The sequence below is a fragment of the Oncorhynchus kisutch genome, linkage group LG16 (genome assembly GCF_002021735.2).
Source record: "Oncorhynchus kisutch isolate 150728-3 linkage group LG16, Okis_V2, whole genome shotgun sequence".
NCBI lineage: Eukaryota > Metazoa > Chordata > Actinopteri > Salmoniformes > Salmonidae > Oncorhynchus > Oncorhynchus kisutch.
Window position 1 is genome coordinate 48,657,591 of NC_034189.2, and position 18,748 is coordinate 48,676,338.

An 18,748-nucleotide genomic window follows, 5' to 3' on the forward strand; every position below is an offset into this window, starting at 1 on the left:
TGTGCAGAAGATGAGTGTGCAAGTAGAGATACTGGGGGGCAAAGAAGCAAAAATAAGAGCATACAGGTCGCAGTGGTGGGTAGTATATGGGGCTTTGGTGACAAAACGGATGGCACTGTGATAGACTGAATCCAATTTGCTGAGTAGAGTGTTGGAGGCTATTTTGTAAATGACATCAGAGGATCGGTTTATATAGTCAGTTTTACGAGGGTATGTTTGGCAGCATGAGTGAAGGATGCTTTGTTGCGAACTAGGAAGCCGATTCCAGATTTAATTTTGGATTGGGGATGCTTAATGTGAGTCTGGAAGGAGAGTTTACAGTCTAACCAGACACCTAGGTATTTGTAGTTGTCCACATATTCTAAGGCAGAATCGTCCAGAGTAGTGATGCTGGACGGGCGGGCAGGTGTGGGCAGCGATCGGTTGAAGAGCATGCATTTAGTTTTACTTGCATTTAAGAGCAGTTGGAGGCCACAGAAGGAGAGTTGTATGGCATTGAAGCTCATCTGGAGGTTAGTTAACACAGTGTCCAAAGAAGGGCCAGAAGTATACAGAATAGTGTTACGAACCGCCTCAAAGCCCATAACAAAAGGGAGACAACGTGGAGATAAGGAGTAACAAAACATATATTTACTAAATAAACTAAACTAAGTACAATATACAATGGTGTGTGTAATCAGTAATCAGTAGTGTAAGTGAGTGTTTTGCATGCATAAATGTGATAACGCAGGGTGTTGAAAGATGCCAAAGCAAACCAACCAAAAAGCCACCAAGAAACACAACTAAATCTATAAAGGTGTCTGCATGGAGAGAGTCTCTTCCATGAATGGGGAAGTGGTGTATTTATTCTATGACACAGCGGGGCCCAGGTGTTTCCCATGTAGCTGACGACCCTCCCAACTCCGCCCACCGGCATCCTAATAAGGAAACAAGAACAAAGAGAATACGGCTTTCTAATCTCTGGGGATCTCAGATTATATGAAAGAGAGGTTGAACAGGCTAGTAATAGGGGTTGCAACAATTTCGGTGGATCATTTTAGATAGAGAGGGTCCAGATTGTCTAGCCAGGCTGATTTGTAGGGGTCCAGATTTTGCAGCTCTTTCAGAACATCAGCTATCTGGATTTGGGTGAAGGAGAAATCGGGGAGGCTTGCGCAAGTTTCTGTGGGGGGTGCAGGGCTGTTGACCGGGGTAGGGGTAGCCAGGTGGAAAGCACGGCCAGCCGTAGAAAAATGCTTATTGAAGTTCTCACTTATCGCGGATTTATCGGTGGTGACAGTGTTTCCTAGCCTCAGTGCAGTGGGCAGCTGGGAGGAGGTGCTCTTATTCTCCATGGACTTTACAGTGTCCCAGAACTTTTTGGAGTTTGTGCTACAGGATGCAAATTTCTGTTTGAAAAAGCGAGCCTTTGCTTTCCTAACTGCCTGTGTATATTGGTTCCTAACTTCCCTGAAAAGTTGCATATCACGGGGGCTATTCGATGCTAATGCCACAGGATGTTTTTGTGCTGGTCAAGGGCAGTCAGGTCTGGAGTGAACCAAGGGCTATATCTGTTCTTAGTTCGAAATTTTTTGAATGGGGCATGCTTATTTAAGATGATGAGGAAAGGACTTAACCAGGAATAACCAGGCATCCTCTACTGATGGAATGAGGTCAATATCCTTCCAGGATACCCGGGCCAGGATGATTAGAAAGGCCTGCTCACTGAAGTGTTTTAGAGAGCTTTTGACAGTGATGAGGGGTGGTCATTCGACCGCAGACAATGGGGTATTGTGTGTAGATTGATGAGGGGGGGGGGGGACTATTGAATCCATTTTAGAATAAGACTAATGTAACAAAATGTTGACAAAGTCAAGGGGTCTGAATAGTTTCCAAATGCACTGTATCCTGGCAAAGGAGAAATGTTCACTAACAGGGATGTAAGCAAATTTGTGTAGAAATCTTTAGAGAAATAAGCTTTTTTGCATATGGAACATTTCTGGAATCTTTTATTTCAGCTCATGAAACATGGGGCCAACACTTTACATGTTACACTTATATTTTTATTTTTATTCAGTAAATCTTAATGACTATGTGTACAGTACATACAATTTGTATAAAACCCATATGGGTGTGAGACAACATCCCTCCCCGTGGCTGTATGAGAAGTGTATGATAAGGCTTATGTGTAATGTATGTATTATGTTGAGTGTGTAATGTACAGTGTCTATTTTGTATACAGCAGTACTGTGTGTCTAAGACCATTTTCCCCTTGGGACATTAAAGTTCATCCTCTTCTTATACGCTGTATCTATAATTATATGACTATTTTAGGTTGACTATAATTTCATTACACAATTTCTGATACATCTCATGCCTTACTTTTATTTTCCTGCATCAGTAAAATCAGGAAGTGCATCATCTATGCCTCTACTGCCATCCAATCCAATTAGACTGGTTTTGGATTTCTCCCTGAACAAGATGTTTACCATTTTTGCCCCATTCTGGAACTTTGAGGGACTATGACATAGCCCCTCTAGTGGTTTAATAGGATCTATATTGATATAATAGTGGACAGGGTGTTCCCAAAGACTTTAATCTGTGGTGTAGTCTAGATACATTTCTGCTCCAGTGGTGGGGGGGGGGGGGGGGGATACTAGTCAAAGTGGCCAGACTACATAGACCAGACACACATCAGCAAACAGAATTCTAGATATAAACAGTAAAGGTTGATAATAATGTATCTTTCAATGCCAATAGTGTTAGGACTACATATTTATACCCTCACCATAATGTGTTACCCTGGATACATTGATACTCTGATACATGTATGAAATGTCTGCTTTTCAGATGATCTTTATCATGAAATCAAATAAAATTGTATTGGTCACATACACATGGTTTGCAGATGTTAATGTGAGTGTAGCGAAATGCTTGTGCTTCTAGTAATATCTAACAAGTAATCTAACAAATTCACAACAACTACCTTATACACACAAATGTAATGTAAATATATGGATGAGCGAGGGCCGTGCAGCATAGGCAAGATGCAGTAGATGGTATAGAATACAGTATATAGATGAGTAATGTTGGATATGTAAAGATTATTAAAGTGACGTTATTTAAAGTGACTAATGATACTTTTATTAAGTCAATTTATTAAAGTGGTCAGAGATTTGAGTCTGTATGTTGGCAGCAGCCTCTCTATGTTAGTGATGGCTGTTCAACAGACTGATGGCCTTGAGATAGAAGCTGTTTTTCAGTCTCTCTGTCCCAGCTTTAATGCACCTGTACTGACCTCGCCTTCTGGATTTTTGCGGGGTGAACAGGCAGTGGCTCGGGTGGTTGTTGTCCTTGATGATCTTTTTGGCCTTCCTGTGACATCGGGTGCTGCAGGTGTCCTGGAGGGCAGGTCATTTGCCCCTGGTGCTGGTCGCACTACCCTCTGGAGAGCCTTACGGTTGAGGGCGGTGCAGTTGCCGTACAAGGAGGTGATACAGCCCGACAGCATGCTCTCGATTGTGCATCTGTAAAATTTTGTGAGTGTTTTAGGTGACAAGCCAAATTTCTTCAGCCTCCTGAGGTTGAAAAGGCGCTGTTGCACCTTCTTCACCACGCTGTTTGTGTGGGTGGACCATTACAGTTTGTCTGTGATATGTACGCCGAGGAACTTAAAACTTTCCACCTTCTCCACTACTGTCCCATCGATGTGGATGGGGGGTGCTCCTTCTGCTGTTTCATTAAGTCCACGATCCTCTCCTTTGTTTTGTTGACGTTGAGTGTGAGGTTATTTTCCTGACACCACACTCCAAGGGCCCTCACCTCCTCCCTGTAGGCCGTCTCGTCGTTGTTGGTAATCAAGCCTACCACTGTAGTTTCGTCTACAAACTTGATGATTGAGTTGGAGGTGTGCACGGCCACGCAGTCATGGGTGAACAGGGAGTACAGGAGAAGGCTGAGAACGCACCCTTGTGGGGCCCCAGTGTTGCGGATCAGCGGGGTGGAGATGTTGTTTCCTACCTTCACCACCTGGGAGGTGAGCTCGTGTTGGCGCCGGACAAGTCCACAGTGCCTGACTCCATCACAAGCATCGTATGGAAGCATGGGAAGTACACAGATCCGGGTGGTCTGGGTATCTATGCTGCCTTCATAAACCAAACAACCCTGAACCAGAGTACTGGAGAGCTGAGAATCAGTGGATTGAAGATATAAGACAGTGGAGTTTATTCTGTGGAGTTCAACAGAAAACAGCTTGACAAGACATATACAGTCGTGGCCAAAAGTTTTGAGAATGACACAAATATTAATTTCCACAAAGTTTGCTGCCTCAGTGTCTTTAGATATTTTTGTCAGATGTTACTATGGAATACTGAAGTATAATTACAAGCATTTCACAAGTGTCAAAGGCTTTTATTGACAATTACATGAAGTTGATGCAAAAAGTCAATATTTGCAGTGTTGACCCTTCTTTTTCTATCCGTCCTGGCATGCTGCCAATTAACTTCTGGGCCACATCCTGACTGATGGCAGCCCATTCTTGCAAAATTAATGCTTGGAGTTTGTCAGAATTTGTGGGTTTTTGTTTGTCCACCCGCCTCTTGAGGATTGACCACAAGTTCTCAATGGGATTAAGGTCTGGGTAGTTTCCTGGCCATGGACCCAAAATATTGATGTTTTGTTCCCCGAGCTACTTAGTTATCACTTTTTCCTTATGGCAAGGTGCTCTATCATGCTGGAAAATGCATTGTTCGTCACCAAACTGTTCCTGGATGGTTGGGAGAAGTTGCTCTCGGAGGATGTGATGGTACCATTTCTTTATTCATGGCTGTGTTCTTAGGCAATATTGTGAGTGAGCCCACTCCCTTGGCTGAGAAGCAACCCCACACATGAATGGTCTAAGGATGCTTTACTGTTGGCATTACACAGGACTGATGGTAGCGCTCACCTTGTCTTCTCCGGACAAGCTTTTTACTGGATGCCCCGAAACAATCGGAAAGGGGATTCATCAGAGAAAATGACTTTACCCCAGTCCTCAGCAGTCCAATCCCTGTACCTTTTGCAGACTTTCAGTCTGTCCCTGATGTTTTTCCTGGAGAGAAGTGGCTTCTTTGCTGCCCTTCTTGACACCAGGCCATCCTCCAAAAGTCTTCTCCTCACTCAAAACGTATGGCCACGACTGTACACTGTTATCAGTAAGTGTTTCTGTGTGCGTATGTATATATCTGTGTGTATGTACCCGTGTGTATGTCTGTGCGTGGTCATGTAGAAACAGAAGGTTATGCAATGCCTCACAAGCATTTTTTTTGTTTAGTGTACAATATACTGTGAATTATAAAAGTATTGGAGATTTCTTTCAAATTATCGAATTAGAAAGAGTTTGTCCTTCTGTTCTCATTAGCAGATAAACCTAGCAGATCCAACCGTCCTAAAGATGAGTCAAAGCCTGAGGGTAAGAAGACAGTGGCATTCACCTGGAATTCTGCCACTTAGCATCCTTTTCATTGTCATCCAGAAGTGAACACAACCAATGCTAATGTGATCTGTGTATGAGAATGCTAAGCTCAACTTTTCTCTTCTCTTCTTGTCAACTAAAGGCAGTGATGTAGTCCAGTCAGAACAAGGCAAGTCATCCAGTTAATTTAAGGCTGTACAAACAGAAGCAACTTCTTTAAAGATGGACTATACAGAAATCATTCCTCCATTTCCTGGGTGATATAATTATAAAAGTGTACATAATTACACATTGTGACAAAATAAGCAGTCATTGTGTAAAATATATTTTGAATAACCAAACATATTGTTTATTCAGCTGTTTGAAGATGGTGTACAAAACCCGAAACGGGAAGCATAGAAATAGCACACATAGAATGCTTCTGATACTTGCTTTCAACGGGAATGAAGGGGAAGAGGACGCAGACCAAGCTGGGCAGGGGAAGGAAGGTGTGTATGAAACTTAAGCAGATAGTTCACCTGGTAACAGAGTGGCAGTTACAGGGAACTCAAACCATATTTGTCCTGATGATCTGATTCCTGTAACTGATTCTGAAAAGCTAAATACATTATCGTGTGTTGTATTATAAGAAGAGAGGGTTCATCTAGAACAAACTCATTCCACGAAGGGCTTAGCGTCTACGGATTTTAGTTTGTTCCTTTCAGTTTAAGACCTAGACAACCATGTGAGGGGAGTTCCTTACTAATTAGTGACATTAATTAATCAATCGAGTACGAGGGGCGAACACCCCTCAGACACTCGACCCTCCGTGGAATGAGTTTGTCACGTGATCTAGAGTGTTATTTGAAATGATATAACTAGAGCTAGTTAGTGGTCCAGAATAGACATTAACCAGGATTTATTTTTTGTATTGTTGTAGCTTGTGAGGGTGTGAAGGGAGACCAGGGATGTGTGTGTTTACCTGCATGTGCGTATGATTATGTCCAACTCTTCTGTTGTGTGTTTTCTTGCCAGATGCCACTCCATTGAAGTAGAAAGACCACCAGTAAAGAATCCAGTATTTTAGGATGGTAAGTCTGAGTCTGAGAAAGACATCAACCACTACATTTATTGAGAAGCATTAGGAAGTGCTCACATTGTCACATTATTATGTTAGTGATGATCAACATGGTATTTTTCTTTTAATTTGGATCCAATGAACAAAACAATGAACAAGTCAGATTGGTGCTGGTATTCTTAAAGGAAAGGAAGAACACCTGTTGTTGCATTTATAACATAAGACCAAGAGTTTTTCCAGACCATGTGACCTGACCAGGAAAAACTCCTGGCCCTAGTCATTAGTAATGTTTTGTCTCATGAGCTCTTTCCTCTGTTGCTTCCTTCCAGCTGGTGGTCTTCCTGGTGGGGTACCTGAGGACCAGAAACATGAGGTTTGAAGGCTCTCAGTACATGACTCCATATCTGTTACATTGAGACAAACGACCAAGAAGAGAGAAACATGTTTGAACTGTTGGAGATGTTTTTAATGAAATGTCAAATGAAGGAAAACAACAGGCGAACGTTGCACAAAGTAACATGCATTCAATCAGATGATGTACAGTGAGCTACAAAGTATTGGCACAGACATCTTTTGTTGTTTTGGCTCTGTACTCCAGCACTTTGGGTTTGAAATTATACAATGACTATAAAGTTAAAGTGCAGACTGACAGCTTTGATTTGAGGGTATTTTCATCCATATCAGTTAAACCGTTTAGAAATTACAGCACTCTTGTACATAGTCCCCCCATTTTAGAGGACCTAAAGTATTGGGACAAATTCACTTATTTGTATTATTGAGTCACTTTTATTCTAAATAAGAAAATTATGTTTCTAAACACTTGTCACGTTCTGACCTTTATTTCCTGTGTTTTGTATTTAGTTAGTATGGTCAGGGCGTGAGTTGGGTGGGCAGTCTATGTTTGATTTTCTATGATTTGGGGTTTTCTATGTTTCGGCCTAGTATGGTTCTCAATCAGAGGCAGGTGTCATTAGTTGTCTCTGATTGAGAATCATACTTAGGTAGCCTGGGTGTCACTGTGTGTTGGTGGGTGATTGTTCCTGTCTTTGTGTTTTGCACCAGATAGGGCTGTTGAGGGTTTCACACGTTTCTTGTTTTGTTGTATCAGTTGTTCATGAGTAAATTTACATATTAAAAGAACCATGGACACTTACCACGCCGCATATTGGTCCTCTGATCCGTTTCGCCTCTCCTCTTCGGAAGAAGAGGAGGAAATCCCTTACAGAATCACCCACCCAACTCGGACCAAGCGGCGTGGTAAACAGCAGCGACGACAGCAGCAGCAGCAGAAACAACAGCAACAACAGCGGCCAGCATCACAGGACTCCTGGACATGGGAGGAGATACTGAACGGAGAGGGACCCTGGGCAAAGGCTGGGGAACATCACCGCCCGAAAGCTGAGCGGGGGCGATATGAGGAGGCAGCACGGCAGTGCGACAGGTACGAGAGGCAGCCCCCCCAAAAATGTGGGGGGGGCAGACGAGGTGTGGTACTAAGCCAGGTAGCAGACCTGAGCTCACTCCTCGTGCTTATGATAAGCAGCGCATTACTGGTCAGGCACCGTGTTATGCGGTTAAGCGCACGGTGTCGCCAGTGCGTGTCCATAGCCCGGTGCGCTATAGGGCAGCCCCCCGAAAGTGCCATGCGAGTGTGGGCATTGAGCCAGGGCGTATGGTGCCTGCTCAGCGGGTCTGGTCACCGGTACGCAGTTTTGGTCCAGGTTATCCTGCGCCGGCTCTGCGTGCTGTGTCTCCGGGGCACTGGGAGGGTGCAGTGCGTGCCGGGCAAATGTGGGAGTGGAGCCTAGGGGAGAGGTGCGTGTAGTGAGCACTAGATCTCCCGTGCTTATCCACAGCCCGGTTCAACCTGTGCCTGCACTCTGGAGGGTCCGGACTAGAGTAGTTGTCCAGCCTGGGGAAGTGGTGCCAAGGTTGCGCACCAGAGCTCCAGTGCTCCCCCACAGCCCGGTCCTTCAGGTGCCTCCTCCTAACACCAAGCCTCCTGAAGGTCTCCCCAGCCTGGTGGTTCCTGTGGCAGCCCCACGCACCAGGCTGTCTCTCCGTCTCCTCCCTGCAGGTGGTCCCGCCTGTCCTGCGCCGCTGCCGGAGTCTCCCGCCTGTCCGGCGCCGCTGCCGGAGTCTCCCGCCTGTCCGGCGCCGCTGCCGGAGTCTCCCGCCTGTCCGGCGCCGCTGCCGGAGTCTCCCGCCTGTCCGGCGCCGCTGCCGGAGTCTCCCGCCTGTCCGGCGCCGCTGCCGGAGTCTCCCGCCTGTCCGGCGCCGCTGCCGGAGTCTCCCGCCTGTCCGGCGCCGCTGCCGGAGTCTCCCGCCTGTCCGGCGCCGCTGCCGGAGTCTCCCGCCTGTCCGGCGCCGCTGCCGGAGTCTCCCGCCTGTCCGGCGCCGCTGCCGGAGTCTCCCGCCTGTCCGGCGCCGCTGCCGGAGTCTGAGACGCCAGAGCCCCTCAGCCCAGAGGCGCCAGAGCCCCTCAGCCCCTCTGTCCAGAGCTTCTGCCCCTCTGTCCAGAGCTTCTGCCCCTCTGTCCAGAGCTTCTGCCCCTCTGTCCAGAGCTTCTGCCCCTCTGTCCAGAGCTTCTGCCCCTCTGTCCAGTGCTTCTGCCCCTCGGTCCAGTGCTTCTGCCCCTCGGTCCAGAGCTTCTGCCCCTCTGTCCTGAGCTGCCCCTCTGTCCAGTGGGGTCATTGAGAGGGGTGGCCATGGTGAGAAAGCCACGGAGGCTGGCAATAAGGCGGACTAAGACAATGGTGAAGTGGGGTCCGCGTCCTGCGCCAGAGCCGCCACCGCGGACAGACGCCCACCCAGACCCTCCCCTATAGGTCAAGGTTTTGCGGCCGGAGTCCGCACCTTTGGGGGGGGTACTGTCACGTTCTGACCTTTATTTCCTGTGTTTTGTATTTAGTTAGTATGGTCAGGGCGTGAGTTGGGTGGGCAGTCTGTTTGTTTTTCTATGATTTGGGGTTTTCTATGTTTCGGCCTAGTATGGTTCTCAATCAGAGGCAGGTGTCATTAGTTGTCTCTGATTGAGAATCATACTTAGGTAGCCTGGGTGTCACTGTGTGTTGGTGGGTGATTGTTCCTGTATTTGTGTTTTGCACCAGATAGGGCTGTTGAGGGTTTCACACGTTTCTTGTTTTGTTGTATCAGTTGTTCATGAGTAAATTTACATATTAAAAGAACCATGGACACTTACCACGCCGCATATTGGTCCTCTGATCCGTTTCGCCTCTCCTCTTCGGAAGAAGAGGAGGAAATCCCTTACAACACTTTTACATTAACACGGACGCTACCATGATTACGGATAATCCTGAATGAATCATGAATAATGCAGTGAGGAGTGAGAAAGTTAGATGCAGAGGTTAGCAAGTCTTGGGGGTCTGATATTTGTGCGTCTAACTTTCTCACTCATTATTATGATTCATTCAGGATTATCCATAATCTTGGTAGCATCCATATTAATGTAGAGGTGTAAAGAAACATATATTCTAATTTACAATAAAAGTGACAGAATACATTATTTACCATTCATTTCTATTGGGCACAAAATAATCTGCAAAACAAACAGCAAATGGATCCAACAAGTTTTTAATCACAAGCTTGATGTAATTATTGTGTGCTAGAAATATCGGACCAAATATGGTGAATTTGTCCCAATACTTTGGGTCCATAAAATGGGAGGCCTATGTAGAAAAAGTCCTGTAATTTCTAAACGGCTCACCCGATATGGATGAGAATAACCTCAAATTAAAGCTGACAGTCTGCCCCCCCCCTCCCTCCAGATGTCGCCCATTATCTCCTATGCATTTATACCTGTGTTTTCTGTTTGTCTGTTGCCAGTTCATCTTGTCTCGTCAAGCCTACCAGCGTTTTCCCCCATAATCCTGTGTCTTTCTAGTCCCTGTTTTCTAGTTTTCCCAGTTTTGACCATCTGCCTGCCCTGAGCCTGAGCCTGAGCCTGCCTGCCCTGAGCCTGCCTGCCTGCCCTGAGCCTGCCTGCCCTGAGCCTGCCTGCCCTGAGCCTGCCTGCCCTGAGCCTGCCTGCCCTGAGCCTGCCTGCCCTGAGCCTGCCTGCCCTGAGCCTGCCTGCCGTTCTGTACCTTGTGACACTGTCCTGGATTACTAACCTCTGCCTGCCCTGACCATGAGCCTGTTGACCTGTCGTTTTACCTACTCTGTTTGTAATAAACTTTTGTTTCTTCAAACTGTCTGGGCCTTATCATGAGGTCTGATAGTGTCAATCACTTTGTGGTTGTATGATTCCTTTTCAGGTATTTTCCCCAGAGCGCTTAATGCCAACCCAATGCACTTTCTGTTTTAAATCGCTGTAACGGAGTTCTTCGTTTGTTGAAAGAGAGTCGGACCGAAATGCAGCGTAGTGGTTACTCATGACTTTAATGAAGGAAAACGGAACGATACATGAAATAACTGATAAATACAAAAAACAACAAACGGAATGTGAAACCTAATTACAGCCTATCTGGTGAAACTACACAGAGACAGGAACAATCACCCACGAAATACAAAGCGAACTCAGGCTACCTAAATACGGTTCCCAATCAGAGACAACGTGAATCACCTGACTCCTGATTGAGAACCGCCTCAGGCAGCCAAGCCTATACAACACCCCTAATCAGCCGCGATCCCAAATACTACAAACCCCAATATGAAATACAATAACATAAACCCCTGTCACACCCTGGCCTGACCAAAATATATAACGAAAACACAAAACACTATGACCAAGGCGTGACAATCGCAGCTTGTGAATTTCAAAGTTCTTCAAGCCTTGTATGGGTTATTACTGAGAGCCCTGCAGTCCTGAGATGTTTTATTACTAAGAGAGAGCTCTGCGGTACTGAGATGTTTTATTACTAAGAGAGAGCTCTGCGGTACTGAGATGTTTTATTACTAAGAGAGAGCTCTGCAGTACTGAGATGTTTTATTACTAAGAGAGAGCTCTACAGTACTGAGATGTTTTATTACTAAGAGAGAGCTCTGCAGTAAGATGTTTTATTACTAAGAGAGAGCTCTGCAGTAAGATGTTTTATTACTAAGAGAGAGCTCTGCAGTAAGATGTTTTATTACTAAGAGAGAGCTCTGCAGTACTGAGATGTTTTATTACTAAGAGAGAGCTCTGCAGTAAGATGTTTTATTACTAAGAGAGAGCTCTGCAGTACTGAGATGTTTTATTACTAAGAGAGAGCTCTGCAGTACTGAGATGTTTTATTACTAAGAGAGAGCTCTGCAGTACTGAGATGTTTTATTACTAAGAGAGAGCTCTGCAGTACTGAGATGTTTTATTACTAAGAGAGAGCTCTGCAGTACTGAGATGTTTTATTACTAAGAGAGAGCTCTGCAGTACTGATGTTTTATTACTAAGAGAGAGCTCTGCAGTACTGAGATGTTTTATTACTAAGAGAGAGCTCTGCAGTACTGAGATGTTTTATTACTAAGAGAGAGCTCTGCGGTACTGAGATGTTTTATTACTAAGAGAGAGCTCTGCGGTACTGAGATGTTTTATTACTAAGAGAGAGTTCTGCAGTACTGAGATGTTTTATTACTAAGAGAGACCTCTGCAGCACTGAGATGTTTTATTACTAAGAGAGAGCTCTGCAGTATTGAGATGTTTTATTACTAAGAGAGAGCTCTGCAGTAAGATGTTTTATTACGAAGAGAGAGCTCTGCAGTACTGAGATGTTTTATTACTAAGAGAGAGCTCTGCAGTACTGAGATGTTTTATTACTAAGAGAGAGCTCTGCGGTACTGAGAAGTTCTATTACTAAGAGAGAGCTCTGCAGTACTGAGATGTTTTATTACTAAGAGAGAGCTCTGCAGTACTGAGATGTTTTATTACTAAGAGAGAGCTCTGCAGTACTGAGAGGTTTTTATTACTAAGAGAGAGCTCTGCAGTACTGAGATGTTTTATTACTAAGAGAGAGCTCTGCAGTAAGATGTTTTATTACTAAGAGAGAGCTCTGCAGTACTGAGAGGTTTTATTACTAAGAGAGAGCTCTGCAGTACTGAGATGTTTTATTACTAAGAGAGAGCTCTGCAGTACTGAGATGTTTTATTACTAAGAGAGAGTTCTGCAGTACTGAGATGTTTTATTACTAAGAGAGACCTCTGCAGCACTGAGATGTTTTATTACTAAGAGAGAGCTCTGCAGTACTGAGATGTTTTATTACTAAGAGAGAGCTCTGCAGTAAGATGTTTTATTACTAAGAGAGAGCTCTGCAGTACTGAGATGTTTTATTACTAAGAGAGAGCTCTGCAGTACTGAGATGTTTTATTACTAAGAGAGAGCTCTGCAGTACTGAGATGTTTTATTACTAAGAGAGAGCTCTGCAGTAAGATGTTTTATTACTAAGAGAGAGCTCTGCAGTACTGAGAGGTTTTATTACTAAGAGAGAGCTCTGCAGTACTGAGATGTTTTATTACTAAGAGAGAGCTCTGCAGTACTGAGATGTTTTATTACTAAGAGAGAGTTCTGCAGTACTGAGATGTTTTATTACTAAGAGAGACCTCTGCAGCACTGATATGTTTTATTACTAAGAGAGAGCTCTGCAGTACTGAGATGTTTTATTACTAAGAGAGAGCTCTGCAGTAAGATGTTTTATTACTAAGAGAGAGCTCTGCAGTACTGAGATGTTTTATTACTAAGAGAGAGCTCTGCAGTACTGAGATGTTTTATTACTAAGAGAGAGCTCTGCAGTACTGAGATGTTTTATTACTAAGAGAGAGCTCTGCAGTACTGAGATGTTTTATTACTAAGAGAGAGCTCTGCAGTACTGAGATGTTTTATTACCAAGAGAGAGCTCTGCAGTACTGAGAGGTTTTATTACTAAGAGAGAGCTCTGCAGTACTGAGATGTTTTATTACTAAGAGAGAGCTCTGCAGTAAGATGCTTTATTACTAAGAGAGAGCTCTGCAGTACTGAGAGGTTTTATTACTAAGAGAGAGCTCTGCAGTACTGAGAGGTTTTATTACTAAGAGAGAGCTCTGCAGTACTGAGATGTTTTATTACTAAGAGAGAGCTCTGCAGTACTGAGATGTTTTATTACTAAGAGAGAGCTCTACAGTACTGAGATGTTTTATTACTAAGAGAGAGCTCTACAGCACTGAGATGTTTTATTACTAAGAGAGAGCTCTGCAGAACTGAGATGTTTTATTACTAAGAGAGAGCTCTACAGTACTGAGATGTTTTATTACTAAGAGAGAGCTCTACAGTACTGAGATGTTTTATTACTAAGAGAGAGCTCTACAGCACTGAGATGTTTTATTACGAAGAGAGAGCTCTGCAGTACTGATATGTTTTATTACTGAGAGCCCTGCAGTCCTGAAATGTTTTATTACTAAGAGAGAGCTCTACAGCACTGAGATGTTTTATTACGAAGAGAGAGCTCTGCAGTACTGAGATGTTTTATTACTAAGAGAGAGCTCTGCGGTACTGAGATGTTTTATTACTAAGAGAGAGTTCTGCAGTACTGAGATGTTTTATTACTAAGAGAGACCTCTGCAGCACTGAGATGTTTTATTACTAAGAGAGAGCTCTGCAGTAAGATGTTTTATTACTAAGAGAGAGCTCTGCAGTACTGAGATGTTCTATTACTAAGAGAGAGCTCTGCAGTACTGAGATGTTTTATTACTAAGAGAGAGCTCTGCAGTACTGAGATGTTCTATTACTAAGAGAGAGCTCTGCAGTACTGAGATGTTCTATTACTAAGAGAGAGCTCTGCAGTACTGAGATGTTTTATTACTAAGAGAGAGCTCTGCAGTACTGAGATGTTCTATTACTAAGAGAGAGCTCTGCAGTACTGAGATGTTTTATTACTAAGAGAGAGCTCTGCAGTAAGATGTTTTATTACTAAGAGAGAGCTCTGCAGTAAGATGTTTTATTACTAAGAGAGAGCTCTGCAGTACTGAGATGTTTTATTACTAAGAGAGAGCTCTGCAGTACTGAGATGTTTTATTACTAAGAGAGAGCTCTGCAGTACTGAGATGTTTTATTACTAAGAGAGAGCTCTGCAGTACTGAGATGTTTTATTACTAAGAGAGAGCTCTGCAGTACTGAGATGTTTTATTACCAAGAGAGAGCTCTACAGCACTGAGATGTTTTATTACAAAGAGAGAGCTCTGCAGTACTGAGATGTTTTATTACTGAGAGCCCTGCAGTCCTGAAATGTTTTATTACTAAGAGAGAGCTCTGCAGTACTGAGATGTTTTATTACTAAGAGAGAGCTCTGCAGTACTGAGATGTTTTATTACTAAGAGAGAGCTCTGCAGTACTGAGATGTTTTATTACCAAGAGAGAGCTCTACGGCACTGAGATGTTTTATTACAAAGAGAGAGCTCTGCAGTACTGAGATGTTTTATTACTGAGAGCCCTGCAGTCCTGAAATGTTTTATTACTAAGAGAGAGCTCTGCAGTACTGAGATGTTTTATTACTAAGAGAGAGCTCTGCAGTACTGAGATGTTTTATTACTAAGAGAGAGGTCTACAGTACTGAGATGTTTTATTACTAAGAGAGAGCTCTGCGGTACTGAGATGTTTTATTACTAAGAGAGAGTTCTGCAGTACTGAGATGTTTTATTACTAAGAGAGAGCTCTGCAGTAAGATGTTTTATTACTAAGAGAGAACTCTGCAGTAAGCTGTTTTATTACTAAGAGAGAGCTCTGCAGTACTGAGATGTTCTATTACTAAGAGAGAGCTCTGCAGTACTGAGATGTTCTATTACTAAGAGAGAGCTCTGCAGTACTGAGATGTTTTATTACTAAGAGAGAGCTCTGCAGTACTGAGATGTTTTATTGCTAAGAGAGAGCTCTGCAGTACTGAGATGTTTTATTACTAAGAGAGAGCTCTACAGTACTGAGATGTTTTATTACTAAGAGAGAGCTCTGCAGTACTGAGATGTTTTATTACTAAGAGAGAGCTCTGCAGTACTGAGATGTTTTATTACTAAGAGAGAGCTCTACAGCACTGAGATGTTTTATTACTAAGAGAGAGCTCTGCAGTACTGAGATGTTTTATTACTAAGAGAGAGCTCTACAGTACTGAGATGTTTTATTACTAAGAGAGAGCTCTACAGCACTGAGATGTTTTATTACGAAGAGAGAGCTCTGCAGTACTGAGATGTTTTATTACTGAGAGCCCTGCAGTCCTGAAATGTTTTATTACTAAGAGAGAGCTCTGCAGTACTGAGATGTTTTATTACTAAGAGAGACCTCTGCAGCACTTAGATGTTTTCTTACTAAGAGAGAGCTCTGCAGTACTGAGATGTTTTATTACTAAGAGAGAGCTCTGCAGTAAGATGTTTTATTACTAAGAGAGAGCTCTGCAGTACTGAGATGTTCTATTACTAAGAGAGAGCTCTGCAGTACTGAGATGTTCTATTACTAAGAGAGAGCTCTGCAGTACTGAGATGTTTTATTACTAAGAGAGAGCTCTGCAGTAAGATGTTTTATTACTAAGAGAGAGCTCTGCAGTAAGATGTTTTATTACTAAGAGAGAGCTCTGCAGTACTGAGATGTTCTATTACTAAGAGAGAGCTCTGCAGTACTGAGATGTTTTATTACTAAGAGAGAGCTCTGCAGTACTGAGATGTTTTATTACTAAGAGAGAGCTCTGCAGTACTGAGAGGTTTTATTACTAAGAGAGAGCACTGCAGTACTGAGATGTTTTATTACTAAAAGAGAGCTCTACAGTACTGAGATGTTTTATTACTAAGAGAGAGCTCTACAGCACTGAGATGTTTTATTACGAAGAGAGAGGTCTACAGTACTGAGATGTTTTATTACTGAGAGCCCTGCAGTCCTGAAATGTTTTATTACTAAGAGAGAGCTCTGCAGTACTGAGATGTTTTATTACTAAGAGAGAGCTCTGCGGTACTGAGATGTTTTATTACTAAGAGAGAGTTCTGCAGTACTGAGATGTTTTATTACTAAGAGAGACCTCTGCAGCACTTAGATGTTTTATTACTAAGAGAGAGCTCTGCAGTACTGAGATGTTTTATTACTAAGAGAGAGCTCTGCAGTAAGATGTTTTATTACTAAGAGAGAGCTAATAGTTCTTTGGGGTCTACCCCTCTGACCCATGTGATCTTCTGCTGCAATTGACTCAGGTGCTTGACCCGTCTCAAAGGAGCCACTTTCTCTTGCAGGTGCACAGGGCAAGTCCGTGTTCACGTCCGTTTGTGTGGCATGAGTCTCTGTGTCTTCGACTGAGCTTTCAGTTCTGACAGTGTCCAGTTCCCGTTCCACTGAGACATTAACATCCCTTGGAGCCCACAGTCTCACAATGTCCCCCACCCTTCTCCTGAAGGGTAACCTAGGCAACATTGGTTGCTTTTTCCTCAGAGCACCCTGTTTCCTTAAGGGGGTAGTATGTCTCTTTTTCCGTGCCAGTGACCTCACGTGAAACAACCCCAAAGTAAGGTTTGATCCTGTTGTAGTGTACCACGGCACGATAAGGTCCATTACACTGTACTACTTCATACAGCACCTCTGACAGTTTCTTTGTCATTTTGAAAGGACCGTTGAATTTCCTTCTCAGTTTGGGTGACGACCCCTTTTCCCTCTGGTAGTCTCTAAGCCACACACTCCTTTTCCTCATACCTCTGGGGTGTCACCTTCAGATCAAAGTATTGCTTTTGTTTACCTGTGGCTTTTAGGTGATTTCTCTTTACAGCTTCCCTTGCAGTGCTTAAATACCCTTTTGCACATTTTGCACATACTGAGAAACATACTGTTTCCTTCATTTTGTTGTGTTCCCATAACCACATCAACCGGTAAAGTCATTTCAGCACCGAACAGCACCCTGCATGGTGTGAACCCTGTGGAAGATTGAACACTACTCCTGTATGACATCATCACATATGGGATTATCTCATCCCACAAAGTGACAGCATATTGATCAGAGTTCTGTTCATTCTTTCCACAAAACCATCTGATTGTGGGTTGTATGGATTGGTTCGTGTTTTGTTCATTTGTAAAATATTTAGATCTCTCTAAAAAGAGCAGATACAAAATTCTGCCCCTGGTCGCTACGAATAGAGAGAGGAACGCCTAGCTTCAACACAAATTCCTCTACCAGTTTCTTGGCCACTTTTACTGTGTCCTGATTGGGTATGGCATATGCCTCTGACCACTTAGTAAAGTAATCTGACACTACCATCATTTGTTTGTTACCTCGTTCCGTCTCTGTAAACAGACCCATTAAGTCTACAGCTATCCTCTCAAAAGGGCGGCCTGTGACAGAACTTGTCATGGGCGCTCTAGAGGCTGGACCCTGTAACTTGCATACAGCGCACGCAACACAGCCCTTACACCACTGCTTTATGGCTCTCTGCCAGTCTGGACAATAACATCTTCCTCAGATTTTACGGGGAGTTTTTCAACTCCTAAATGGCTTTCTGTTGTATCATTGTTGATAAATGTATCTCATGTATGAGTTAATCTGGAACAACCCTTCTCCAGATGGTGTCATTTGTCTCATAGTTTTGACTCTCAAGTAGCTCTGCTCTAACGTCTTTTTTTCCATGTCTTTAACTGGGAGACCACTGGGTCTCTATCCTGTGCTTCCAAAAAGAAAGCTGTGTTTTGGGGTACTGCCTGGCTTGTTTGAGCTCCAACTACAGGCTCTATAGTGACATCCTGAGGCTTGTTTACGACGGCTCTCAGATTGACAGTGGCCTCCTGTGAGACGGCTGGTTCTACACTCTCTGTCTGTGTGTGTCGGCGTTACACACCATCTGCATTACTGTGCAGTCTCCCTGGCCTGTGGACAATAACATAGTCAGACTGATCCAGTTTCTCTAACCATCTAGCCAACTGTCCCTCAGGTTGTTTGAAGTTACTCAGCCACCTCAGTGAGCTGTGATCAGTTCTCAGTAGAAATGTCCTCCCCAGCAAAAAGTGTCTGAAATGTTTTAGAAACACTACCACAGCAAGAAGCTCCTTCTTGGTAGTTGAATACTTCCTCTCCTGTTTTGACCTTGCCAGACTGGCATATGCTACTACTCTCTCTCTCTACCCTCGTGTTTCTGGGAGAGGACTGCCCCTATGTCACATGCATCAGTATCCATTATGAAATCTAAAAGGCCACTTCACACGCTGCGTTCCACTCAAACATTTCCCCCTTATCTTTCAATCTGTAGAAAGGCTCCGCCGCCGTAGCTTCAAAATCTGGTAGGAACCTCCTGTAGTTGTTGACTCCAGGCCTAAAAAGCTTATTGCGTCTGTCAGTGACTTGGGA

General features: G+C 43.7%; 1 long non-coding RNA gene across 1 annotated transcript; it reads left to right on the forward strand.

Moving 5' to 3' along the window:
* Positions 1-5,436: 5,436 nt before the first annotated feature.
* LOC109880660 (uncharacterized) lies at positions 5,437-7,130 on the forward strand. Its single transcript, XR_002253725.2, has 3 exons — positions 5,437-5,919; positions 6,446-6,501; positions 6,818-7,130. It is a non-coding gene; the product is annotated as an uncharacterized LOC109880660 (long non-coding RNA).
* The last annotated feature ends 11,618 nt before the right edge of the window (positions 7,131-18,748 follow it).